This window comes from Scyliorhinus canicula, chromosome 1 (genome assembly GCF_902713615.1).
Source record: "Scyliorhinus canicula chromosome 1, sScyCan1.1, whole genome shotgun sequence".
NCBI lineage: Eukaryota > Metazoa > Chordata > Chondrichthyes > Carcharhiniformes > Scyliorhinidae > Scyliorhinus > Scyliorhinus canicula.
In genome coordinates this window covers 71,371,919-71,399,328 of record NC_052146.1, presented here as the reverse complement: position 1 = coordinate 71,399,328, position 27,410 = coordinate 71,371,919, and the positions used below count along the sequence as shown (strand labels likewise).

Sequence of the window (27,410 nt, the reverse complement as noted above, 5' to 3'; positions counted from 1 at the left end):
ACTCATTTACCTTATTCCGAATACTACGAGCATTCAGGTAAAGTACACGTATGTTGGCTTTTATACCTCTGTTTTGAATCTTAACACCTCGATCAGTAACCTCTCCTAAGTTATATTTCCTCTTAATTTTTCTCCTAATTTTCCTTGTCGCTGAACCCATATCTTCATGTAACAACCTGCCGCATCGCTTACCATTTACATTTTCACTTCCCGTTTTATTCCTTTTAGTATTACTGGGCCTATTCACTGAGCTCCCCTCAGTCACTGTACCTTGTACTGTCGCCCTTTTTGGATTTTTGACTATGGCTTCTCTGCCTTACACTTTCCCCCTTACTGCCTTTTGTTTCTGTCCCTGTTTTGCTACCTTCCGACTTCCTGCATTGATTCCCATCCCCCTGCCACATTAGTTTAAACCCTCCCCAACAGCTCTAGGAGGACTTTGTAGGGTTGACAGGGCTTGGTTTGTTGTTAGGTCGATACCGAGTGGTCCATCTAGTTTCATTCCCTTTGTTCCATTTGTAGAATTATATATACGAATGAGTGGCTTGCTCGGCCATTTCAGAGGGCATTTAAGCGTTAACCACATTGCTGAAGTGGCATTTAGGCCAGACTATCTAAGGACAGCAGCTTTCTTTCCCTCAAGGACATCAGTGGACTTGGTGGGTTTTTTAATGACAATCAACAATGGTCATGGTCATCATTAGACTTTTAATTCCAGACAATTTATTTACTTTTAAAATTCAGCCATGGTGGGATTCAGATTCAGGTCCCCAGAGTAATCTCTGGATTACTAGTCAAATGACAATACCACAATGCCATTGCCTCCCTTTAAGATACTCCAGCTCTACTTGCCACACTGCACCCATTGGCAAACTGCAAAAAAGATCTTGGGTCTAATTTTGCAAATTGCAGTCCCATGAGCGCACTGAAAGCACATAACCTTCTTTGCTGTCTAGGTCTGAGTTCAAATCAAAACCAAGCAGACCAATGGACTAGATAATTATTCCAATCAAAACTTAATCCTTTGTAACATGAGAAACATGAGATTAGATAGTCATTCTTTAACAAGATTATGACTCCAGAGCGGGGCCATAAATTTAAAATAGTCATTAATAAATCTAACAGGGAATTTAGGAGAAACATTTTTTACCTAGAGAATGGTTAGAATATGCAACTGATTACCACAGGGAGCAATTGAGACAAACTGAATGGATAATTGAGGGGAAGCTGGATAAAGACAAAAGTAAAGAAGATCATAAAGGGTTACAATGATAAATTCAATGAAGAAATGTGAGAGGGAGTCCATTTGGAGCAGAAAAAGCAGCACGGAACAGGAATGGCCTGTTTCTGTAAAGCGCATCCCATATAAGTATGACAAGATGGAGCCATGCTTCATGCTTATGAGTCAGAACTGTTGAACTCAAAGTCCTCTACCAATCAATAAAAGCCACACTTAAAATCAGTGGATCACTTGCTACATTCCAAATTCTGAAACATGCTGAGGAGGAGAAAATCTGATTTCTTCATTAGTTCTCCAGTTCAGTGTCTACAAACCAGAATTAAATTCAATAGATGCCTTTCCTTGTGCCCTTTCACTACAAATACAGATAAAGCCATTATTCTGCCCATCAAATAGTTAAGATCATTTCAAAAGACAGATGAAAACTGCTGCAATTCTTACTGCTGCTCTTCTGTAAATGGTCTTTGAAAATTCACCCGCTGCCTGAACAACTTGAAACTAATTTCTTGGCGGATTTTCCTCCGACTTCCAAGAGGATAGTGGCCAAGTTTCTTACAAATTGGTTTCCTTTGAAAAGCAGTTACATTAATTTACTGCATTTCAAGGATCGATTGAGAATGTAACAGTTACACTTTTAAATGCTTTGCTTTTTAAGTGAAAAAATAAGCAGAATGTCCACAAAAGAGGGCAAGGAAACTAGTCATTGATATTCAAAGCTTAGTCTAGACATTGCCTCAAAATTCATCCTTCCAGCTCCTTTAAAATGCATGTATATAACAGCTCCTAAGAGACAAAGATGCCCCTTTATTTTCTCAAGTGCCTGCTGACAGGGTACTGAGATCTGATGGTACAAGACTGAAGAATGTACAGTGTGCCAGACTCCCTGTAGCTTGGCACAAAGAGGGCAGCAGCCAAAACAATGAAATCCTAATATCCGTCTCTCTTAGCTGTGACCCAGTTTCTTGACAAGTAATCACAATAAACAAGATTAGCCGGCTCTCTGACGTCATCCTTCATCACTTGAGCCCGCAGCCTGCTCCGTAGGCAAAATACAAAGCCCTGTTTATGAGTCAAGTCAGAAGGCTGTGCAGCTGGCACTGAGATACGGGTGCTAAATGTGATGAATGTAAAGCCAATGACTGTCCACCTGTAGCACGGCAGTATCATAAGAAATTTTTAAAAACATGAATAAATCAATTAGAAAGATGCACCTTAAAATAGTCCTTCCCATGCCAGTTACAATACCATTAATCATGCAAACACCAATCCCATTTCAGATAGCATGCCTGTTCACCCAAAAAATAAGGAGTCGATTAAACGCCCCTTTCTGGAAGGAGGTGGGAGCAAAAGGAAATAAGCCTGCCTTCAAGCGTAATGAAAAACAGTTTTATTGATTTCAAATGCTGACGTCTGTAGCCAATTACTTCACAAAGAGCATTTGTTCTTCTCTTAAAAATGTGCTGATTGCCATCATAGGATTGTTAGAACATATTTACAAATGTCCAAATCAAAAACACTGTAAACTGCTTCAAGGACAACCAGTGAAAGAATTATCAGTCAGATTAACACTGCGTTCTCAAAATCTACATTAGACAACATTGCTAAATAAATAAATGCAGCACACAGCAAGAATCATATAATGGCACAAAGACTACAAACAAAACACGTTGTGAACAATACTCGCCAGTAAAGGATGAAACACACTAAAGTCTAAAAGCAATTCCTCATTATTTTCAACTCCAAATCATCATTTCTGTGAAATAACATACTGAATGCACACCAAGACAAGCCTTATGGAAATATATCTGTGCTAATGAGTTCCTGTGGCCAGATGCACTGCTCCTCATTTATGCTTTTTGCTGCTCTTCAGTCTCTCTTCATTTTGGTTACAATTTGAATTCTACTGACTTGTCCTTCTAAGTATACTGTATGCTTTTTAAAAATGCATGTCCTGTTCACCCAGTATCCCCTGCTCCACATTCGCTCCCAATTAAATCACCCCTCAACCTTGTTTTCAATACCCTTCATAGCCTTGCGCACTGCACCCCCCCAACCTCCAGTCGTTGTACCACACGACTAGTCTTCCAACTATCCAGAATCTCTGCATTCCTCCAACTCCAGTCTCCTAAGCATCCCTGAATTTAATTGTTTCACATTAGCAGCTATGCCTTCAGCTGCCAAGCTCTAAACACCAGAATTCCCCCCTAAAGCTCTCCATCATGCTACCAGTCTTTCCTCCTTTAAGACGTTCCTTCATTTACCCTAAATACCTTTTTCTACATTTTTTCCAATTAAGGGCTAATTTAGCATGGCCAATCCACCTATCCTGCGCATCTTTGGATTGTGGGGATGAGACCCAGGCAGACACAGGGAAAGTGTCAAACTCCACAAGGACAGTGATCTGGGGCCAGGGTCGAACTGGGGTACTCAGCGCGTGAGGCAGCAGTGCTAACTGTTGCATCACCATGCGGTCCATCTACCCTAAACACCATGGGGCGCGGTGTCAAATTATATTTGATAATGATTCTCTGAAGCACCTCGGGACATTTTACTATGCTTTACCAGATAACAACCAAGTTTAACAGGAGAGAATCAAACCATTTGCCCTGGAAGTTTGATGGTAATAGCAGGACTGACTCTCTTCCCCCCCCCAGGGTTTCAGAGAAGCCGGAGTTAATGGAGAGGAGGAAGGCCAATGTCGTGGCCTTCGCCTCTCTAATTGCACAGCGGCAAATTTTGCTGGAGTGGCGATCGGCATCGCCACCGGGGGGTAGCGGCATGGTCAGGTGACCTGTACGACTTCCTGCGGTTGGATAAGATAAAGTATATGACGGACCATTTCTTTGAGACAGCGGAGGGGGTCGGATGTTTTGTTAAAGATCAAAGCACTTGGACTGAACTAAGGGGGTTTGAATGGGATTTGGCTGGTGGTTGGGACGAGTTTGTATCAGGACGTAGGTGTAATATTGAGCTTTTTTCTAATGTTCTTTTTTTTTCTTCTTCCCTCTTTTCCCGTTTCTTTCATTGTACAGAGTTGTGGTTAATTGAAATTAGTGTCTTTTCATAGAATTTATCACAGAATTTACAGTGCCATTCGGCCCAGCGAGTCTGCACCAGCTCTTGGAAACAGCAGTTCACTTAAGCCCAAGCTTCCATCCTGTCCCAGTAACTCTACCTAACCTTTTTGGATACCAAGGGCAATTTATCACAGCCAATCCACTTAACCTGCACATCTTTGGACTGTAAGAGGAAACCGGAGCACCCGGAGGAAACCCACGCAGACACAGGGAGAACATGCAGACCCAAGCCGGGAATCGAAGCTGGGACCCTGGAGCTGTGAAGCAACTGTGCTAACCACAGTCCTTCCACAAAAGGATTCTGAAAGAACTTCACCAACAGGAGAACAGTTGCTTTGTAAATGCAAGTAGCACCTTTGCTTGCCTAAGTGGAATGCGAACTGCATGTTCCTTTGAAGTGCTGTTTAATGGGAACTCGTGTGCTAGGGTTAAGAATCTACATGTAATCTGTTACCATTCGGGTTTAAGTTCAAAAGTTTAAATATTGCTTTTCTTTTGATTTAATAAAGTTTGTTTATAAAATAAACACACCTTATTATTTATGTTATCACTCCTGGAACAATCAATCTTTCTGCACCACATTAAAACTTAAAAACATCATGGTTTTGGTCCAGAAACGTAGCCAATGCTGAGAGCTGACCAGACCTGAAAAAGTCTGAAAGCAGAAGTTCAGCAGCGGAATCAGAGGCTTCTTGGGGCTCATTGGTGGAGAAAATGGTGCAGGTAGCTTCTGTGACTGAGGCCACTCCACTAACGGCCAACATGCTTACCGGCACCTTAGCAGCAGAATTTGAGAAGCAATGGTGGAGAGTATCGGGGGACCTCCGCAAGTTGATGACGAGGCACTGGCTCCCATTCAGTTGGTGTTGGGGAAGGACAACGAAATGGTAAAAGCGCATGGCACTGCTATACAAGGCACGGAGGTGTCTCTTTTGAGAAATAGTGTCCGGATTACCTCTCTGGAAGCGGCGATGTCTATGATGGCTGAGGCAAATAAAGTACTGTAGGCCAAAGTGAAGGATTTGGAGAATCATTCAAGGAGGCAAAATAGCCGGGCAGCACGGTGGCCTAGTGGTTAGCACAGCTGCCTCACGGCGCTGAGGGCCCAGGTTCGATCCCAGCTCTGGGTCACTGTTCGTGTGGAGTTTGCACATTCTCCCCGTGTCTGCGTGAGTTTCGCCCCAACAACCCAAAAATGTGCTGAGTAGGTGGATTGGCCACGCTAAATTGCCCCTTAATTGGAAAAAATAATTGGGTAATTTAAATTTATAAAAAGAAAAAAAGGAGGCAAAATACCCATGTCGTGGAGTTGCCAGAGGGACAGAAGGCCCAGCTCCCAGAGTATTTTGCAAAGATATTTGGGAAGATGGTGGGAGAGGATGGATTCTCATCACCTCCCGAGCTGAATCAAGCCCACTGGGTAATCCTACAGAAACACCGTCCCACTGAGAGCAGTAATTGCGAAGTTTTGCAGCTTCCAAGAAAAAGAGCAAGTCCTAAAATTGGCAAAGGGTCATTGCGACTACAAATGGGAAGGCCACGTCATCATAATGTGGGAGTAGAGCTGGCAAAGAAGCGGGCAGTGTTCAACAAGGTCAAAGCCACCCTGTATAAAAGCGGAGTCCAATTTGGGGTGGTGTACCCAGCAGAGCCAGTCACTTTTGAGGGGAAAGACTAACTGATTTAATGCGCCGGAGGAGGCGGATTCTTTCGCAAAAAAGCATGGCTCGGTACAAGTTAATTGGGGTTTTTGAGGCACTTTGGAATGCTTCGGAGTGGGAATGTCGATATGGGGAATTATTAGGGTTCCTTGTTCATGTTTAAATTTTTTTTTCTGTTGTGGGTTGAATGTTTCATAAGTTGGACTTGGGTGGGGGGCTTAATTCTATGGGAGGTTTTGCTCTATTTGTTTACAACTGTTGTGAAAATATAACGCTCCCTATTGGGAGTACTATGTTTTATGAGGGGCTTTTATGAGAGGCATAGACAGAGTGGATAGTCAGAGGCTTTTCCCCCGGGTAGAGGGGTCAATTACTAGGGGGCATTGGTTTAAGGTGCAAGGTTGAGAGACGTACGAGGCAAGTTTTTTTTTGTTTTTATTTTACACAGAGGGTAGTGGATGCCTAGAACTCGCTGCCGGAGGAGGTGGTGGAAGCAGGGACGATAGTGACATTTAAGGGGCATCTTGACAAATACATGAATAGGATGGGAATAGAGGGATACGGACCCAGGAAGTGTAGGAGATTTTTGTTTAGACGGGCAGCATGGTCGGCACGGGCTTGGACGGCCGAAGGGCCTGTTCCTGTGCTGTACTTTTCTTTGTAATACTTTTGAGTGCTTTTTCTGTTCGCATTTTTCTTCACACTGGGCAGGAGCCGCCCTGCTAGCCAAAGAGTTAGTTAACTGAAGCGGTGTGGTGGGGGTGCCTGCAATGTTAGATATCGAGCTTAATGTTTTTGTTCTGTTTGGGGTTAGGTTTGTTAAAAGTAGGTTTTAGCAGTTTTTGTTCGCTTTACTGTTTCTTTCATGTATATTTGGGTGTGATATTGTTTGAGGGCGGTGGGGGGCAGGGATATTTTGCTGATGGTGACTGCAGATTTTTCTTTGTTTAGTCTTGCGAGTGGATTTGGTGCCATCTTGGGTGGGCCTGGTTGCTGTACTTTCAATGGATCTGTTGGATAATCCCACTTGGTGGAAATGACGGATACTGACAAGGGGAGTTGGGATCCCCAATTTGTTTGGTCACCTGGAATATAAGGGGTGAATGGCCCAGTGAAGAGATCAAGGGTATTTGCACACCTACGCCTATACTTCCTCAGGAAACTAAGGGAATTTGGCATGTCCACATTTACTCTTACCAATTTTTTCAGGTGCACCATAGAAAGCATCCTATCTGGCTGCATCACAGCTTGGTATGGAAACTGCTCAGCCCAAGACATAAGAAACTGCAGAGAGTCGTGAACACAGCCCAGTCCATCACGCGAACCCATCTCATATCCAACGACTCTGTCTTGGGGAAAAGGGTAGCATTATCAAAGACCCCTTCCACCCGACTTACCCAACTTCCTCCACATCTCCAGGAGATACAAAAGTCTGAGAACATGCACTAACAGGTTCAAAAACAGCTCCTTCCCCGCTGTTACCAGACTCCTAAGTGACTCCCTTATGGACTCAACAGATCTCTTCTCTACTGAGTAGTACTGCACTCTGTATGCTTCACCCGATGCCTGTGTCTATGTATTTACATTGTGTATTCCTGTATTTCCTATGTTTTTTTCATTTATGGAATGATCTGTCTGGACTGGAGTCAGAACAATACTTTTCACTGTACCTCGGTACACGTGACAATAAACTAAACCAAATAGCGAAGGGACCCGGGTTCGATTCCCGGTTTGGATCACTGTCTGTGCTGAGTCCACACGTTCTCCCTGTGTCTGGTTGGGTTTCCTCTGTGTGGTCTGGTTTCCTCCCACAAGTCTGAAAGACATGCTGAAGAAGTGAATTGGGCATTCTAAATTCTCCCTCAGTGTACCCGAAAAGGCGCAGGAGCGTGGCAACCAGGGGATTTTCACAGTAACTTCATTGCAGTGTTAATGTAAGCCCACTTGTGACACTAATAATGATTATTATTATAAAAACCTTAAAACTTTGAATGCTGATGTGGTGTTGGCTTTGATGTTATGGCCGCCGGGGGGGGGGGGGGGGGGGGGGGGGCAGTTTTAATGGAAGTATACTTTATGTTTGCCCTATTATGTATTTTCTCTTCTTTTTTTGTTAAAAAGCATTTTATTACAAACAATACCTCGGTACACATGACAATAACCCAATCCGCTACCCCTGAAAGAACCCACTCATTCTCGCCCGAGTCATATGCACCCTGTGCACCACCTTAAACTGTATCAGGCTCATCCTTACAATGTATTTTCTTTTAATGTACGGAATGATCTGTTTGAGCTGCAGAACAATATCTCGACAACACATGACAATAAACCAATCCAATCCAATGAATAATGGGAAGAAAAGCATCAGGTATGAACATGGGAGGTAGGTTCAACTGCATGGAAAATTATGAAAAAAATTAAAGGGAAGAAGTAGTCAGGAGATGTTATGAATGAAGGTATTAGGATTCAAAAAGAAGATACAAAACTAGCAAACGGGCACTTTATCTGAATGCTCATAGTATTCAAAATAAGGTAAATGAGTTGATGGCACAAATTGTCACGACATCATTACAGAGACATGGTTGCTGGGTGGTCACAACTGGGAGTTAAGTATCCAGGGGTTTCAGACTATTTGGAAGGACAGACAGGAAGGTAAGGGAAGTGGTGTAGCTCTAATATTTAAGGGTGACGTCACGGCAGAAGTAAGAGATGATATAGATTCTATGGAGGAAAAGGTTTAATCAATTTGGGTGGAAATTAAAAATAGTAAGGAGAAAAGGTCACTGATAGGCGTAGTCTATAGGCCACCAAATAAAAACATCATGGTGATGTGGGCAATAAACAAAGAAATAACTGATGCATGTAAAAGTGGTATGGCAATTATCATGGGGGATTTTAATCTGCATGTCAATTGGTCAAACCAGGTCGGTCAAGGCAGCCTTGAGGAGGAAGTCATAGAATGTATCTGCGATAGTTTCCTTGAACATATGTAATGGAACCAGCAAGCTATCCTAGATCTGGTCCTGTGTAATGAGACAGGAGTAATTAATGATCTCATAGTTAGGGATCCACTCGGAAGGAGTGATCACAGTATGGTTGAATTTAAAATACAGATGGAGGGTGAGACGGTAAAATCAAATACCAGTGCCTTATGCTTAAACAAAGGAGCCTTCAATGGGATGAGGGAGGAGTTGGCTACGGTAGACTGGGAGCAAAGACCTTATGGTGGGATAATTGAGGAACAGAGGAGGACTTTCAAAGAGATTTTTCAGTGTTCAGAAAGGTGTATACCAGTGAAAAGGAAGGACTGTAGAAAAAGGGATAAGCAGCCAAGATATCCACGAGAAAAGCTATAAAGGAAAGTAAGATAGATTATGAGAGTAAACTAGCTCAGAATATAAAAACAGATAGCAAAGGTTTCTACAAATATATAAAATGAAAAAGAGCGGCTACGGTAAACATTGGTCCTTTAGAGGATGAAAAGGGGAATATAATAATGGGAAATGAGCAAATGGCCAAGGCATTGAACAGGTATTTTGTGTCGGCCTTAACAGTGGAAGACACAAATAACATGCCAATAATTGATGGCAAGGAGGCTATGGCAAGTGAGGACCTAGAAACGCTCATTATCACTAAGGAGGTAGTGTTGGGTAAGCTAATGGGGCTAAAGGAGTCATGTCTCCTGGCTCTGATGGAATGCACCCCAGGGATTGCGGTGGAAATAGCAAATGCACTTGTGGTAATTTACCAAAATTCGCTGGACTCTGGAGCGGTTCCGGCAGATTGGAAAACGCAAATAAATATGAATCCACTGTTTAAAAATGAAGGCAGATAAAAGACGGGTAACCATAGACCAGTTACGCTTAACTTCAATAGTGGGGAAAATGCTTAAATCTATCATCAAGAAAGAAATAGCGAGACATCTGGATATAATTTGTCCCATTGGGCAGGCACAGCATACGTTCATGAAAGGCAGGTCATGTTTAACTGATTTATTAGAATTCTGTGAGTTAACCAATCCTCTATCCATGTTAATAAATTACCCATAATTCCGTGCACCTTTATCTTATACAACAGCCTTTTGTGCGGCATCTTGTCGAATGCCTTCTCAAAATCCAGATACACCACATCTACCAGTGCCCCTTTGTCCACTCACAGAAAGCAAAGAGTGGAGATAAATGGGTGTTTGTCTGGTTGGTGATCAGTGGCTAGTGGTTGCCTCAGGGATCAGTGATGGGACCGCAATGGTTTACAATTTACATAGATGATTTGGAGTTGGGGACCAAGAGTAATGTGTCAAAGTTCACAGATGACACTAAGATGAGAGGTTGAGCAAAGTCTGCAGAGGGATATAGATAGTTTAATTAAGTGGCAGGGGTCTGACAGATGGAGTACAATGCTGGTAAATGTGAGATCATCCATTTTGGTAGGAATAACAGCAAAATGGACTATTATTTAAATGGTAAAAAATTGCAGCATGCTGCTGTGCAAAGGGACCTGGGTGTCTTTGAATCGCAAAAAGTTGGTTTACAGGTGCAGCAGGTAATTTAGATGGGGAGGGGCAAATCCGTGGTTTATTTTGCATCGGGGTAATAAAGATTTTTCTTTTTCACAAAATCTTAGAATTTACAGTGCAGAAGGAAGCCTTTTGGCCCATCGAGTCTACATCGGCCCTGAAAGAACATCCTACCTAAGCCCATCCCTCTACCCCATCACCGTAACCCAGCAACTCCACCTAACATTTGGACACTATGGGGCAATTTAGTGTGACCAATCTACCTAACCCGCACATCTTTGGACTGTGGGAGGAAACCAGAGCACCCGGAGGAAACCCACGAAGACACGTGGAGAACGTGCAGACTCTGCACCGACAGTGACCCAAGCCGGGAATCAAACCCAGGTCCTTGGCGCTGTGAAGCAACAGTGCTAACCACTGTGCTGCCGTGCCGCCCATCTTTCCTGCTTTCCACCCAGTGACAGTCTTTCCCTTTATTCTTTCCTGCCCTCCTGCCTTTCCCCGTCTTAAAACCTTTAACTTCTTTAAAATCTTTAACTTTGTCCTTGATTTTTCAAATTGAATTACACAATTTCATTGAATTTCAAATTGAATTCAAATTGAATTACTATCAAAGGGTAAGGTGGTGGGCGAAGTGTAGCATTCGAGGGGTGTATTTTATGAACATGGGGAGAAAGCCAGTTGGCTTTTAGCTCATCAGCTGAGGCAGCAGGCAGCTTCCTGGGAGATTATGTAGACAAGGGACTCAAGTGGTAGCCTGGTTTCTGCCCCACTAAAGATCAATGCAGCTTTTGAAACATTGGGATCTCTATAGATAGGCTGGCTGCACTGAACTCAGCCTGGGATCGAATCCCAGCACAGGGTTTGTGAGGGAAGTATTTTGTGTATTTACGGCCAGATCCTCACAGCGGAGTTGGCTTCTTTGGATGAGGTAAAGGTGAAATGGGAGAGTGAATTGGGTACTATTCTGTGGAGCAAGGCTCTTTGCAGGGTCAACTCCACGTTCTCTTGCGCTCGGCTTAGTCTGATCCAATTCAAGGTGGTGGGTGAGCTCATGTGTTTCTTACATTTGGAGAAGGTCAAGAACAAAATTAGAGGGTCGGTAGAAGGGTTCTACCTAAAGTGGCAGCCAAACATTTCCCTTTTTAAGGAGTTAGTCACCATCAGTAGTTAAAGGGCTTAGTTTTAAGGGGCTCTCGTACCAGCCTCTCCGAACAGGCGCCAGAATGTGGCGACTAGGGGCTTTTAACAGTAACTTCATTTGAAGCCTACTTGTGACAATAAGCGATTTTCATTTAATTTAATTTAATTTAATTTAATTTAATTTAATGTTGGGGGGTTAAGTTAATTTGGGTTCTTGATTGTTGTGTTTTTCTTACATTGTGACTTGAATTGACTGTTTTATATCATTTTGTTTATAATGAAAACATCTCAATAAAAATATATTGTATGGCTAGGGTTTTTTTAATTTTTCCAATTAAGGGGCAATTTTTGCGTGGCCAATCCACCTACCCTGAACATCTTTGTTATGGGGGTGAGACCCACGCAGACATGAGGAGAGCATGAAAACTCCACACGGACAGTGACCCGGGGCCGGGATTAAACCCGGGTCCTCAGTACCGTGGTGCAGTAGTGATAACCACTGTGCCGCTTTGCTGTATTTGCATGGCGAAGGTTAAGCAGCAACATTCAATCACTAAAAATACAATAAAGCTGACTTAAAATCACATCCAACAGGATTTTAAAAATAATACTTTAATTTTATTGTGGGATTTACTTATTTGCATTTTAAAGTTCAGGCATGCAGTTGTCAGTCTAGAAAATAGCTGATGTGGTCAAAATATGCCTTTGTTGTTGAAAGACCATAAGGGCCATTACAAAGCAGTCACTGTTGTAAAAATAATGTCCTCTTTCAAATCATGAGTGGCACACTCCAGAGAGTATAAAATGGCAGTAAAATAGCTTCTGTTGCAATGACCTCATAGAATGGAAATTTAAACAGATTTTTAAATTTGTCTGATCACTGCCTAGAATTTAGGAGTAAACGCACTTCTGGAGATAAATGGCAGCCAAGTAGTTACTTGAAATACTGGGGAAAGGAGTCTGTGCACGTGGCATTAAATTATGATCCTGGCTTCTCACATCCACTGGTTTGTCTCAAATGGAGTTCACAGACTCACATTAAAACCTGTTACAAAACAACCTACCCACCACCTGTAATTGCTCAGTTGGCAAATGTGAAACTAAGCCATTGATAAGGTGTCAGATGGTTCTGAGTTATCTGATGTCAGTCAGAGGTAGTAGTTGGAGAGTTGTGGCTGGCCTCACTTCCTCTAGATTTTTTGGATTCATGCGCAGGAAGAATATCAAAGTTCCTGCTCCTGATTGCTGGATAGTGACTCCCACTGGATAACACAGAAGAGAGGACTGGGCCTGGCTGCAATGTGCATAGCCCACCAATATTCACCACCAAGGCACACATGAGAGTGGCCACATGGGTGAGAAAACAGAGGATGCCCAGCAGTCAGCTAGCGGGAAAAAATAGTGTTGGTGGTGTGGGTGGGGCAGAATGTTTCACATGCCTGCGTTCATATATCATCTGCTTTACTAATATTTGTTTCTAGTGCAGAGCTCTGCACTATAAATGAACCAGAACAGCCTTTCCCTTCTACAGAGAGGTGAATACATGGCACTATTCCTTTCCACAAGCTATAAAAGGAAGCAGCAGTGTGCTGATGAAGGACAACTGAAATTAGTTTCTCTATTCTTGTGGTTACACAGTCAGCAATTCCCAATTCCAGATCTATGTGATCTATATAAAGGATAAAACACAGTCAGCAGTGTCATGTCTTTTTTTTTTAAATCACACCAGGGTTCTCCTGTCAAAGCTTTTGTAAAGGTTGAAACTATGTCAACTGTTAGTTTTATACTTTATTGTCCTGATCATTTCACTCACTGAAAATGAATGGAACCCGTAAACTGTAGTGGTACGGCTGCATATCTGGAGCAACATGTTGCTCCATTATTCATATTAGTCCCAGGTACAACTACAGCTTTATTAGGTTAACATGCAATTTATACATGGGAACCAGTTTTCAGGTGCATTCATATCCGTTTTATGGCTGTGCTTGTGAACCTCCTCTGAACCCCCAGAAGCTATTGCCAGTGATTCTAAATGCCTTCAGAGGCTCATCTGTCAAGGCATCCACAAGCAGCCATCAATGGGAAATCTAAAAATTGATAAGAACCTCCGCTCTTACTATGTTAGCTTGACTGTAAAACCTGATAAAGTTGTATCATGTTGTTTGAAGTGGAGATGAATTATTAACATTGTACTAACTTCATAATTATTCCTAAAAAGCCTCACTAGCCCTGAAAAGCTAATTTTATAATTAGGAAATGTCAAATTTTCAATATGGTAACTACTTCCAATATAAAAGTGTGTTTATAGTGATATTTTAGATTCCATCCAAATCCAATTTGCGATCAGATAATGTAAATTAAAAATAAAAATGATTTTGACTTCCTGGTTTGCTATGTGTGAGAATAGTGCAATGTGATTGGTTTCTATCAGCTCTCCTATTCCTACGTAAACTGCTTACAACAGAGGTTACACAGATCAAACACTGCACTGTAAGAACACTATTCACGACATCCTATGCTGCTCTTGCTCATGTATTTGCTTTGTTTGGCCCCTTGTTCCACACTGCAACCAATCACTGTTTGTCGGTGTACCATTTGTCAATATACTCTGTTAATTATTCTTTTTATCTACTATGTAGTACTGTGTACACTCCCTTGGCCGTAGAAAAATCCTCTTCACTGTACTACGGTACATGTGACAATAAATCAAATCAAATCAAACAATATCCTACAGGATCTCCTGTGTGTAAGGGAGATTCTCATACAGACTCAGAGTATTGTTAGTTAAAGATAGTTCAGAGCCAACACTTCATTTATACCAGTACTGTTTCATTCCTCAGCCATTAGCCACATGTAGTTAATTACTAATCCAGTTTTTTTACATTTCAGATTAGTAGACATTGATTTACATTCTTGATTTGCTGTTTCATGTTTATCAGCTACAATGGTGGGTAATATGGGGAAAACGCCGGAATTCAGCACTATGAAACAACATTGAACGTCATTGTGATCTGCTCAACCATTCGGAATAATCGTTCCAGATCAAAAGAAGATATCAAGCCCAACCAATGATGATTTTCATGATAAAACACTTATTTTTTCTGGAGGAAGAGCAAGGACAGGTCAGGAGAGAGGGCAGGGACTGGTTTGCACGCAGAGTGGATGAGCGTCTGGAGGCAGTGTGGAAAGGTCTCGACTGAGGAGAGCATGAGCAGGTCTGGAGTGAAGGTGGGAAAGTGCCTCGAGCATATTGTTCGAATCAACATCAACTTCATCAGAGTGACAATGACAGAGTGCCATTCACAATGGTTGAACAAAATTGTAGAAAGAATGCAAATCAGAACTCCGAATGTTGATGAAAGAGATATACTGTGACATTTGGACTGAATGGCAATTAAGTAAATATAGCAGTAAAATGTACTCATCAATATGTACGCAAGATGTTTTCTACTAATATTGCTACATTTTTCAAAAATAATGCTCATGTTGCCACGCCTGCGCAAAATTTCTATTTATATCGATACTTCGAAGACAGTATTAAACTCTGGGTGCAGTTTCAACTCTAGCCTTCCATTTATCTTGGATCTGCCAAACTTCATGTGTCGGTCGAACGCAACTAATGTTCTTCCATTTCTTTCCCCTCCTTAAGCTGAAGATTCATGCTGGAGTACAGCTCTACAGCGCCAAAAGCCCTTTCATTATTTGCATGATTAGCTTTTCTTCACAAAAAGTCTCAACAGTAAATGTGAGCTGACTATTCAAGCAGATAACCCAATCCTGTGTCCCCAGTTGAAGTTCAAACATACACTACCATGAGAAGCATACTGGATAGTAGTAATCAGGAGCAGGAATCGTGCCTGATTTTTCCCCTTTCTTGGATTGAGGATGGTGAAGCAAAATGTAGGATTGAGGAAGCAGAAGCAAAATGTAGCAATCTCCAGTCACCATCCTGGGTGAGATCAGGCCATTCTGACAAAGATCACATATCGTTCATATCTTGATCATTTATGCAGCCAACCACAAATGAAGCCTATTTTAACAACCAAACAAATTACTATGCAAAAATAATTTTCCCGATCTTCTAGTTAAAGATGGTTTTTCTTAACAATGCCAATTGTGTTAGGATTACAGTCATAACATATGAAATGTTTGTTTTCCTCACAGGGCAGCATTCTTGCGACCTAATTTAGCTCACTGCAGCTTTTCAGTCTGATTTGCAGCCAACATGTGACTTGTGAATTAGTCCTACTAATCTGGGGAAAGTAGAATTTACACACTGGGGCAACCAAGAAGATGTATTGTTTATATCTTTTTGGATTTTAATACATTATATGTGAATTTAAAAGATTGGTGAACCTGGACTGAGTCAGAGCTCACTTCAGCCATGTATCACAGTGTATCAGTGAAAAAAGTCAATGACATGTTAAATTTGCGATGTTTGTCACATAGGCCTTTTTGGGGCATCACGTTATTGTGGCACACGGCTACACTTGCAGCTAGATTCCAAAAATGAAAATCGCTTATTGTCACAAGTAGGCTTCAAATGAAGTTACTGTGAAAAGCCCCTAGTCGTCACATTCCAGCGCCTGTTCGGGGAGGCTGGTACAGGAATTGAACCGTGCTGCTGGCCTGCCTTGTTTTGCTTTCAAAGCCAGCGATTTAGCCGTGTGCTAAACCACCCCCTAATAAAATAATCCGCTGCATTGGCAGGGAATCAAACCCGGGCCTCCCGCATGGCAGGCGAGAATTCTACCAATGAACCACCAATGCTAAGGATTAAACTTTATTGTCACAGTAGACTTACATTAACAATGCAATGAAGTTACTGTGAAAAGCCCTTAGTCGCCACATTCCGGCGCCTGTTCGGGTACACCGAGGGAGAATTCAGAACTCTCAGCTGGTAGGGGAATTGAACCCGTGCTGTTGGCCTTGTTCTGCATCTCAAACGAGCTGCCTAGCCCATAGAGCTAAACCAGCCCCTGATTCCTCCACCACAAGGTGCAATTTCTTAGCCTTTTCTTTTATTTATTCTCTCAAAATGTGGCAGTCGCTGGCTAGGCTGGCATTTGTTGCCCAACCCTTATTGCTCCTTGAACTGAGTGGCTCACGGGGGTCATTTCAGGGGGGCAGGTAACAGTCAACCACATTGCTGTGGGGTCTGGAGTCACTTGTAGGCCAGACTGGGTAAGGACGGCAGATTTTCTTCACTAAAAGTGCATTTGGGAACCAGATGGATTTTAGCAACAATCTATGATAGTTTTGTAGTCACCATTACAGAGATCAGCTTTATATTCCAGATTTATTAATTGAATTGGAATTCCACCAGCTGCCATGGTGGAATTGGAACCCGTGTCCCCCAGGGCATTAGCCTAGGCCAGTGATGTGATCACTACACCATTGTCTCTAACAGCAATGAAACCAGACATTTCAGAAAAAGGCCTCATCCTCGGGTTCCCTTGCCTAGTTTTTCTACCTTTACTTTTGTCCTTAGCGCCTATGCTTTTGCTCGAGATGTGTGCAACAGAGTTGGCATGGTGTGCACACCCGAAACGTTTGCCTATGGGTTGACGACAGCAAAGTTGGATTGCGCATGGCCAGCCCCATCCTCTTGGTTTTACTCATCTGTTCCTAGTGGCTTGAAAAGTCAAGACAACTGAAAATGTGGTGAGACTACTGTGGATGATCTGCAGCACCTACGGTGCCGTGCCAATTAACTTTGCAATTGTCCACACAGTTGCGCTGTAATATTTCCGAAACCAGTTAATGAATACCATTTCCTCTGCCACATCTGTCAAAGCAATCATTTCTGTGCATTTGAGGAAAAGTGGTTGGAGATACGTATTCTTCCTTACATGCGAACACTAGCCTCATGCTATCCCTTATATTGTTTGGCCTGTGTACTGATGCAGTTATTGGGGATGTGGCTACTGCCATGCACAAGCAGCTGTGTGGTGCTATACAGGCGAGAGCCGGGTGAGTGTCGAAGGCCAGGTGCAGTAATCCTTTCAGCTCTGACACAGAATATGACACTCGCTAAAAAGGACTACCGGGGACGACTTCGGGTTCAAATCCAGCCTCAGGTGACTGTGTGGCGTTTCCACTTTCTCTCAGTGTCTGCATGAGTTTCCTCCAGGTGCTCCGGTTTCCTCCCACAGTCCAAATATGTGCGGGTTAGATGGATTGGTCATGCTAAATTGCCCGTAGTGTCCAAAAAGTTAGTTGGGGTTTTGGGGTCACAGGGATAGGGTGGTGGACTGGGCCTTGGTGGGGGCTCGTTCAGAGGGTAAATGTAGATTCGATGGGCCAAATGGCCTCCTTCTGCACTGTAGGGATTCTATGAAAAGGACAATGCCAGTGTCAATGCACAACACAAGCCTCCTCCCATCTTACTTCACCTCACCGTAAAAACACATTTTTCTATTTTTTGAGCCTCATGCATTTAGGATTGGATTTGTTGTTTTGGATTTGTTTTGTTTATTGTCACGTGTACCGAGGTAGAGTGAAATGTATTTTTCTGCAAGCAGCTCAACAGATCATTCAGTACATGGGAAGAAAAGGGAATTAAACAGAATTCAAGAAAATACATGAGAATACATAATAGGGCAACACAATATATACAATGTAACTACATAAGCATTGGCATCGGATGAAGCATACAGGGTGTAGTGTTAAAGAGGTCAGTCCATAAGAGGGTCATTTAGGAGTCTGGTGACAGTGGGGAAGAAGCTGTTTTTGAGTCTGTTCGTCCGTGTTCTCAGACTTCTGAATCTCCTGCCCGATGGAAGAAGTTGGAAAAGTGAGTAAGCCGGGTGGGAGGGATCCTTGATTATAAGACCATAATACATAGGAGTGGAAGTAAGGCCATTCGGCCCATCGAGTCCACTCCGCCATTCAATCATGGCTGATGGGCATTTCAACTCCACCTACCAGCATTCTCCCCGTAGCCCTTAATTCCTCGCGACATCAAGAATTTATCTATCTCTGCCTTGAAGCCATTTAGCGTCCCGGCCTCCACTGCACTCCGCGGCAATGAATTCCACAGGCCCACCACTCTCTGGCTGAAGAAATGTCTCCGCATTTCTGTTCTGAATTTACCCCCTCTAATTCTAAGGCTGTGCCCACGGGTCCTCGTCTCCTCGCCTAACGGAAACAGTTTCTTTGCGTCCACCCTTTCTAAGCCATGTATTATCGTGCAAGTTTCTATTAGATCTCCCCTTAACCTTCTAAACTCCAATGAATACAATCCCAGGATCCTCAGCCGTTCCTCATATGTTAGACCCGCCATTTCAGGGATCATCTGTGCGAATCTCCGCTGGACACGCTCCAGTGCCAGTATGTCCTTCCTGAGATGTGGGGCCCAAAACTGGACACAGTACTCCAAATGGGGCCTAACCAGAGCCTTATAAAGGCTCAGTAGCACATCGCTGCTTTTATATTCCAACCCTCTTGAGATAAATGACAACATTGCATTCGCTTTCTTAATCACGGATTCAACCTGCATGTTTACCTTTAGGGAATCCTCGACTAGCACTCCCAGATCCCTTTGTACTTTGGCATTATGAATTTTCTCACCGTTTAGAAAGTAGTCTATGCTTGGATTCTTTTTTCCAAAGTGCAAGACCTCACATTTTCTCACGTTGAATTGCATCAGCCATTTCCTGCACCACTCTCCCAAACTGTCTAGATCCTTCTGCAGCCTCCCCACTTCCTCAGCACTACCTGCCTGACCACCTAACTTCGTATCATCGGCAAACTTCGCTAGAATGCCCCCAGTCCCTTCATCCAGATCATTAATATATATGGTGAACAGCTGCGGCCCCAACACTGAACCCTGTGGGACACCGCTGGTCACCGGCTGCCATTCCGAAAAAGAACCTTTTATCCCAACTCTCTGCCTTCTGTCAGACAGCCAATCCTCAACCCATGCCAGTAGCTCACCTCGAACACCATGGGCCCTTACCTTACTCAGCAGCCTCCTGTGTGGCACCTTATCAAAGGCCTTTTGGAAATCCAGATAGACCACATCCACTGGGTTTCCCTGGTCTAACCTACTTGTCACCTCCTCAAAGAATTCTAACAGGTTCGTCAGGCACGACCTCCCCTTACTAAATCCACGTTGACTTGTTCTAATCCGACCCTGCTCTTCCAAGAATTTAGAAATCTCATCCTTAACGATCGATTCTAGTATTTTACCAACAACCGAGGTTAGGCTAATTGGCCTATAATTTTCCATCTTTTGTCTTGATCCTTTCTTGAACAAGGGAGTTACAACAGCGATCTTCCAATCATCTGGGACTTTCCCTGACTCCAGTGATTTTTGAAAGATCTCAACCAACGCTTCCGCTATTTCTTCAGCCACCTTCCTCAGAACTCTAGGATGTAGCCCATCGGGGCCAGGAGATTTGTCAATTTTAAGACCTTTTAGCTTTTTTAGCACCATCTCTTTTGTAATGGCAACCATACTCAACTCAGCCCCCTGACCCTTTATAATTTTTGGGATATTACTCATGTCTTCCACTGTGAAGACAGACGCAAAGTACTTATTAAGTTCTCCGGCCATTTCCTCGTCTCCCATCACTAGCCTTCCAGAATCAGTTTGAATGGGCCCAATGTCTACTTTGGCCTGTCGTTTGTTTCTTATGTATTGAAAGAAACTTTTACTATCATTTCTTATATTACTGGCTAGCCTGCCTTCATATTTGATCCTCTCCTTCCTTATTTGTCTCTTTGTTAACCTCTGTTTGTTTTTGTAGCCTTCCCAATCTTCTGATTTCCCAGTGCTTTTGGCCACTTTATAGGATCTCTCTTTTTCTTTGATACATTTCCTGACCTCCTTTGTCAGCCATGGCTGTCTAATCCCTCCCCGGATAATCTTTCTTTTCTTGGGGATGAACCTCTGTACAGAGTCCTCAATTATGCATACAAATTCCTGCCATTTTTGCTCTACTGTCTTCCCCACTAGGGTCTGCTTCCAGTCGATTTTCGCCAGTTCCTCTCTCTTTCCCCCGGCAGCGGGAGGTGTAGATGGAATCAATGGATGGGAGGCAGGTTCGTGTGATGGACTGGGCGGTATTCACGACTCTCTGAAGTTCCTTGCGGTCCTGGGCCGAGCAGTTGCCATACCAGGCTGTGATGCAGCCCGATAGGATGCTCCCTATAGTGCATCTGTAAAAGTTGGTAAGTGTTAATGTGGACATGCCGAATTTCCTTAGTTTCCTGAGGAAGTAAAGGCGCTGTTGTGCTTTCTTGGTGATAGCGTCGACATGAGTGGACCAGGATAGATTTTTGGTGATGTGCACCCCTAGGAATTTGAAACTGCTCACCATCTCTACCTCGGCTCCGTTGATGCTGACAGGGGTGTGTACAGTACTTTGCTTCCTGAAGTCGATGACCAGCTCTTTAGTTTTGCTGGCATTAAGGGAGAGATTGTTGTCGCTGCACCACTCCACTAGGTTCTCTATCTCCCTCCTGTATTCGGACTCGTCGTTATTCGAGATCCGGCCCACTATGGCCGTATCGTCAGCAAACTTGTAGATGGAGTTGGAACCAAGTTTTGCCATGCAGTCGTGTGTGTACAGGGAGTAGAGTAGGGGGCTAAGTATGCAGCCTTGCGGGGCACCGGTATTCAGGACTATTGTGGAGGAGGTGTTGGTGTTCATTCTTACTGACTGTGGTCTGTTGGTCAGAAAGTCAAGGATCCAGTTGCAGAGTGGAGAGCCAAGTCCTAGGTTTTGGAGCTTTGATATGAGCTTGGCTGGGATTATGGTGTTGAAGGCGGAGCTGTAGTCAATAAATAGGAGTCTGATGTAGGAGTCCCTGTTTTCGAGATGCTCTAGGGATGAGTGTAGGGCCAGGGAAATGGCGTCTGATGTGGACCGGTTGCGACAGTATGCGAATTGAAGTGGGTCAAGGCGTTCCGGGAGTATGGAGGTGATGCGCTTCATGATCAGCCTCTCGAAGCACTTCATTACAACTGACGTCAGGGCCACCGGGCGGTAGTCATTGAGGCACGTTGCCTGGTTCTTCTTTGGTACCGGTATGATGGTGGTCTTCTTGAAGCAGGTGGGGACCTCGGAGTGGAGTAGGGATAGGTTAAAGATGTCTGTGAAAACCTCTGCCAGCTGGTCCGCGCAGGCTCTGAGTGCATGACCAGGGATCCCGTCCGGGCCCATCGCCTTCCGTGGGTTCACTTTCAGGAAGGCCGATCTGACTTCGGAAACTGTGATGGTGGGTATGGGTGAATTATGGGTTGCTGGGGCACTTGATAGCAGATTGTTGGTTACCTGCTCAAACTGAGCATAGAATGCATTAAGTTCATCGGGGAGGGGTGCACAGCTGCCAGAGATACTGCTCGGCTTCGCTTTGTAGCCCGTTATGTTGCTTAGTCCTTGCCACAACCGCCGAGAGTCTGTCTGTGACTCTAGCTTAGTTTGATATTCTCTCTTGGCATCTCGGATGGCTTTGCGGAGGTCGTACCTGGATTTCTTGTATAGGACAGGGTCGTTTGCCTTGAACGCCTCAGATCTGTCCTTCAGTAGGGAGTCAATCTCGCGGTTGAGCCATGGTTTCCGGTTGGGGAACGTACGTACTGCTTTCTTTGGCACGCAGTCGTCCACACATTTGCTGATGAAGTCTGTGACGGTGGTGACATACTCATTTAAGTTAGTCGCTGAGTTATTAAATATGGACCAGTCCACTGTCTCCAAGCAGTCACGTAAGAGCTCTTCTGTCTCCTCGGACCAGCACTGCACAACCTTCTTAGCTGGATTCTCCCGCTTGAGTTTCTGCTTGTAAGCCGGGAGAAGGAGCACAGTCTTATGGTCTGATTTCCCAAAGTGCGGTCGGGGGATGGAACGGTAGGCGCCCTTGATTTTTGAGTAGCAGTGGTCAAGAGTGTTGTCGCCCCTGGTGGTACAGGAGATGTGCTGGTGGAATTTTGGCAGTACACTCTTGAGGTTGGCTTTGTTGAAGTCTCCGGCCACAATGAACAGGGCCTCCGGGTGTTCTGTTTCATAGTTGTTTATGACTGTGTACAGTTCATCCAGCGCCTTCCTCACTTCTGCCTGGGGTGGGATGTAGACCGCTGTGATAATGGCTGAAGTGAACTCACGTGGAAGATAGTATGGGCGGAACTTTATGGTCAAGTATTCCAGGTCTGGGGAGCAGTAGGTCGCCAGGGTCACCACATCCAAGCACCAGGAGGAGTTGATGAGGAGGCAAACCCCTCCACCCTTCGCTTTGCCTGAAGATGCCGTGCGGTCCGCCCGGTGAATAGAGAAGCCTTCAGGTTGTATGGCACAGTCCGGTGAGGCAGGGGTGAGCCATGTCTCTGTGAAACAGAGCACACAGCAGTCTCTTACTTCCCTCTGAGAGGTAAGTCTGGTGTTAAGTTCATCCAGCTTGTTTTCAATCGCTTGGACGTTTGCCAGGAGTATGCTGGGGAGAGGGGTCTTGAAACCGCGTTCCTTCAGTCTAACCTGCAGACCGCTGCGTTTCCCCTCGCTTTCTCGGTCGGAGGCTGCTGCTGGATGATCCTGGGATCCGATGGGAGACGTCCACCCTTGTGGAAGGTAGGCGGTTGCATCTGGCGGGGTCCAGGGCGCTGTTTACATTTCCGGGGTCGCGTCGAAAATTTACCTAATTTTCCCTAAATATCTCAATAATAATTAGATGGTTACCATTAATTATTGCTCTCAAGTTGGTCACTGACAAAATGTTACATTTTCCAATTGATAAAGAATACTAAAATAACTGAAAATGGTTCAATCAAGATATTAACGCAAGTTTCACATTATGGAAAGGACAATGCTAGTTTAGAGCCAAACAGAAAGAGCTCGGTCCCAAACCATTATCTTGAAGTGAAAACAATCATCACAACTGCAACAACATTATTCAGACATCTTCATAGTTCCTGAGCACTAACAGCAACCTTAAAGGAGGAAAGCGAGATAGAGAGGTGAAAAGGTGAAGCAAATTTCAAATCTTAGGGCTTTGGCAATTGAAAGCATTATTACCAATGGTGGATGGATTAAAATTGGGGATTCTCAGGGTAGCAGAATTGGAGGATTGTAAACCTAGAGAAGGTCTGGGGAAGGGGTGAGGCTACAGGGGGATTTGAAATCAAAGATGAAAATTTTTAAATCAAGACGTTGCTTGAATGTGAGCCAGTGGAAGTAAACGAACACATAGATGACAGGGAGCTTGATGCAAGTTAGGACATGAACAGCCCTGTTTTGGATTACTTCAAGTTTATAGAAAGTAGCATGTGGGAGGCCACCCTGGAGTGCTTTGAGACAGTCTAGATACAACAACGGCATGAATGAAAGTTTCAGCAGTAGAAGAGATGAAACAGGCAAAGTCAGAAACTGTTGTGAATGTGGAAATAGCCACTCTTAGTGATGGCATGAATACAAGATAAGAAGCTCATCTCAGGATCAAATATGACACCAAAATTGCAACCAGTCTGGTTCAGTCTCAGACCGTTATCAGGGACAGAGATGGAGTCAGTAAACACGAAACGGAGTTTGGAGCGAGGGCTGAAAACAATGGCCTTAGTCTTCACAATGTTTAATTGGAGGAAACTGCTGCAGGAATGTCAGAGAAGCAGTCTAATAATTCAGCAACAATGAAAGAGTTGAACAAGATAGTATTGAAGTAGAGCTGGATGTCAACTGGATTATAAGTAAAAACTAATGAAGCTTTCTGAAGATGTTGCTGAGTGGCAACATATCAATGAGGAATAGTTGGAAGCCAAGGATAGACCTTGGGAGGACCACGGAGGTAACAATGTGGGAACAGGAAAGGAAGCCATTGCAAATGTTACTCTGGTTATGATTAAAGAAGGAGGGAACCAGGTGAGAGCAGTTCCATTCAGGTAGACAACAGCAGAGAAGAGTTGGAGCAGTATGGTGTGGTCATCCATGTTACAGGCTGCAGACAAGTCAGGAAAGATGAGAAGGAATATTTTACCTTTATCACAGACAAAGTACATTTCTTTCGTGACTTTAAGAACAGCCATTTTGGTGCTTTAACAGGAGCAAAAACCTGTTTGGAGGGATTGAAACATGGAGTTCCAGGAAAGATGAGCAGAAATTGGGAAGTGACAATTACTTTGCAGTGGACAGGGAAGTTGGAGATGGGACGCCTGTTTGTAACAATGTTGCAGTCAAGGGTTTTATTTTGAGGGGAGAGGGGTGATGTTGGCAGATTTAAAGAAGAGTGGAACAACACATGAAGAGCCAGAAGTAATATTAGCCAACATGGGGACCAGAGGGGGAAGTTGAGTGGTCAGCAGTTTTGTGCGAACTTTGTCGCAGATACAGGTGGTGGGTATAATGATGAGGCCGGAAAGGGCATTAGGGGAGATAGGGGAAATCAAATAGGAGGGAAACTAGAGAAAGAGACAAATTCAGGGCTAGGGAAGAGGTTCTGTCCAGTAGACTTGTGGAAGTGAAGGCTGCTGCAGGAACAGATGGTTTTCATCTTGGTAGAAGACAAAGGGTTTAAGATGACTATTTAGAGTAGAAAAGAAAACATTTCAAGATCCTGGAACGGTGAGCAGTTTTAGCAGTCAAGAGGAAGATCTGATAGTGCTTGATGTGGTTCAGCCAGGTCTGTCGGCGATTGGCTAAAACAGTTATGTGACGTAACCTTTCAAATCTGTATCCTTTAGTCTTGAGAGCAGAGAAGGGGGCAATGCCAGCTGAAAAGATGGGGTGAGAGAGATATTGCGTTCCTACGATGCAAGAAGAACCCCAAAATGGTATGTTTAAAACTTAATGTTTGCTATTTGTTTTAAATTAATCTTCTGCTGAACAAAGATGGCTACCACAAGTTACCTGACCACAAGGTGGCCATTTGTCTGGGAGCTATAAATAGAATAAAATAATTCTTTACTCAGCTTCTGAAATTTCACACTTCATTGTACAAACACTTTGTAATCAACACAAGCATAAGTAGTACAGATATATCGGCTCCCCAACCCTGAACTACCACAAACAGGGAGACCAAAACTGGAAGGGATGCTAATAGCCTTGCCAGCTTACTCTTAAGGGGGAACAGTGGGATTCTGGCCTGATGCACAGAAATAGATCGTTAAGTTGCAACTAACCAGTAATAAGTCATGTCACATGGCCTAATCCTCTGGTCTTTTGGACAGTTTTAACATTACATCACAGTCAGTCTGCTGTTTTAACATTCAATTAGTGAGCCATAAAGTACTAGACCCCTGCAGGCAGAACACCAACTTACCCATCTGGCCTTTTGAACTAATCCTAACTCAAGTTTGTTGTGGATCTTTAGTAAAATTGGATCACCAAAACAGATTATTTGGAAAACATGCTGTCGCCTATTTTAGAAAGCTCATTCTAAACACATTCTGCTTACAGATTGGTGGCAAGAGGAAATCAGTACAGTTTAGAGGTGGAGGTTGTGGGTGAACAAATCAGTCGCTGCAGCAATGTTGTGGTGAACAGAGAGCAAAATAATACAGTTGGGATTTGAAAGTGCAGTTATAAGTGAATACGGGAACATTCTTTCCAGTCGCAAATACAGGAGGAGGTAGGGTTCGGAGATGGAAGGGGTTGTAGATGGAGAGTGAAACAAGGATGTTTTCAGTGATGGCCTTATATGTGATTAATATGATGGGACTAACGAGACCACGAGATGACAAAATCAAGGGGATGGTAAAGACCATGGGTTGGGGAGTTTAGGGAGAGATGAAAAGTTATTTTCTGCAGAGGTTGAGGGAAGGAAGCAGCGAAAATCTCAGTGGGAGGACAGTAGTGAGCGGTGAAAGAGAAAGCTCAAAGGAGAATTGAAATTGTCAGAGAGGTAGTGGGTCAGACCAAGGTGTGATCCGAAGAGCCACACTGCCAACATGACAATCATTACGCATCAACACAACAGTTGGACAGGAAGGAGACTGGCAAGATTATCCTTCAGTGTGTGGACTGGGCGACAAGTTCAACAACTGGCTAAGAGACCAAAGGGTATGGGGGGAAAGGCAAGGCTGAAGCATTTTCAATAATCTTCAGCCAGAAGTTTGTGTGGATGATCCATCTAAGTCTCCTCCAGAGGTTCCCAAACTGGTATCACAGATGCCATCTTTAGCCAATTCAACTCGTCCACATGATATCAAGAAACGGCTAAAGGCACTGGATGCTGCAACGGCTACGGGGCCCTGACAATATTCCCGTAATAGTCCTAAAGGATTGTGTTCCAGAACTTGCTGCGTCCCCAGTCAAACTGTTCCAGTACAGCCACCAAACCGGCAATGTGGAAAGTTGCCCAGGCATATCCTGTTGACAAAAAGCAGGACAAATCCGACCTGGCTAATTACTGCCCTATCAGTCCACTCTCAAACATCAGAAAGATGATAGAAGGGGCCGTCACAGTGCATTCAAGCGGCACTTATTAGCAGTAACCTGCTCACTGATGCTCAGTTTGGGTTCCACCAGGGTCCCTCAGCTCCTGACCTCATTACAGCCTTGGTTCAAATATGGACAAAGAGCTGAATTCCAGAGGTGAGAGTGGCTGCCTTTGACACCAATGCAGCATTTGATCAAGTATGGCATCAAGGAGCCCTGGCTAAACTGGAGTCAATGGAAATCAGGGGGGAAACTCCCATTGATTGGAGTCATTCCTAGCACAAAGGAAGATGGTTGTTGTGATTGGAGGTCAGTCATTCCAGCCTCAGGACATCACTGCAGTAGTTCCTCAGGGTAGTGTCCTCAGCCTAATCGACATAAACAATCTCTTTCCAACATAAAGTC

General features: G+C 43.8%; 1 protein-coding gene, 1 long non-coding RNA gene and 1 other non-coding gene across 4 annotated transcripts in view; 1 reads left to right on the top strand and 2 right to left on the bottom strand.

Moving 5' to 3' along the window:
* The window catches only part of LOC119963813, a 39,330-nt gene extending 34,557 nt beyond the window's left edge, over nucleotides 1-4,773 (top strand). Inside the window, exon 3 of the long non-coding RNA XR_005460181.1 lies at nucleotides 4,273-4,773. This is a non-coding gene — a long non-coding RNA (uncharacterized LOC119963813). The remainder of the gene's footprint in view (nucleotides 1-4,272) is intronic.
* ppil2 (peptidylprolyl isomerase (cyclophilin)-like 2) overlaps nucleotides 1-27,410 on the bottom strand; it is a 488,471-nt gene that overhangs the window by 413,050 nt on the left and 48,011 nt on the right. The gene's annotated exons all lie outside the window — the stretch shown is intronic.
* On the bottom strand, nucleotides 16,337-16,407 carry trnag-gcc. Its single transcript has one exon. It is a non-coding gene; the product is annotated as a tRNA-Gly (tRNA).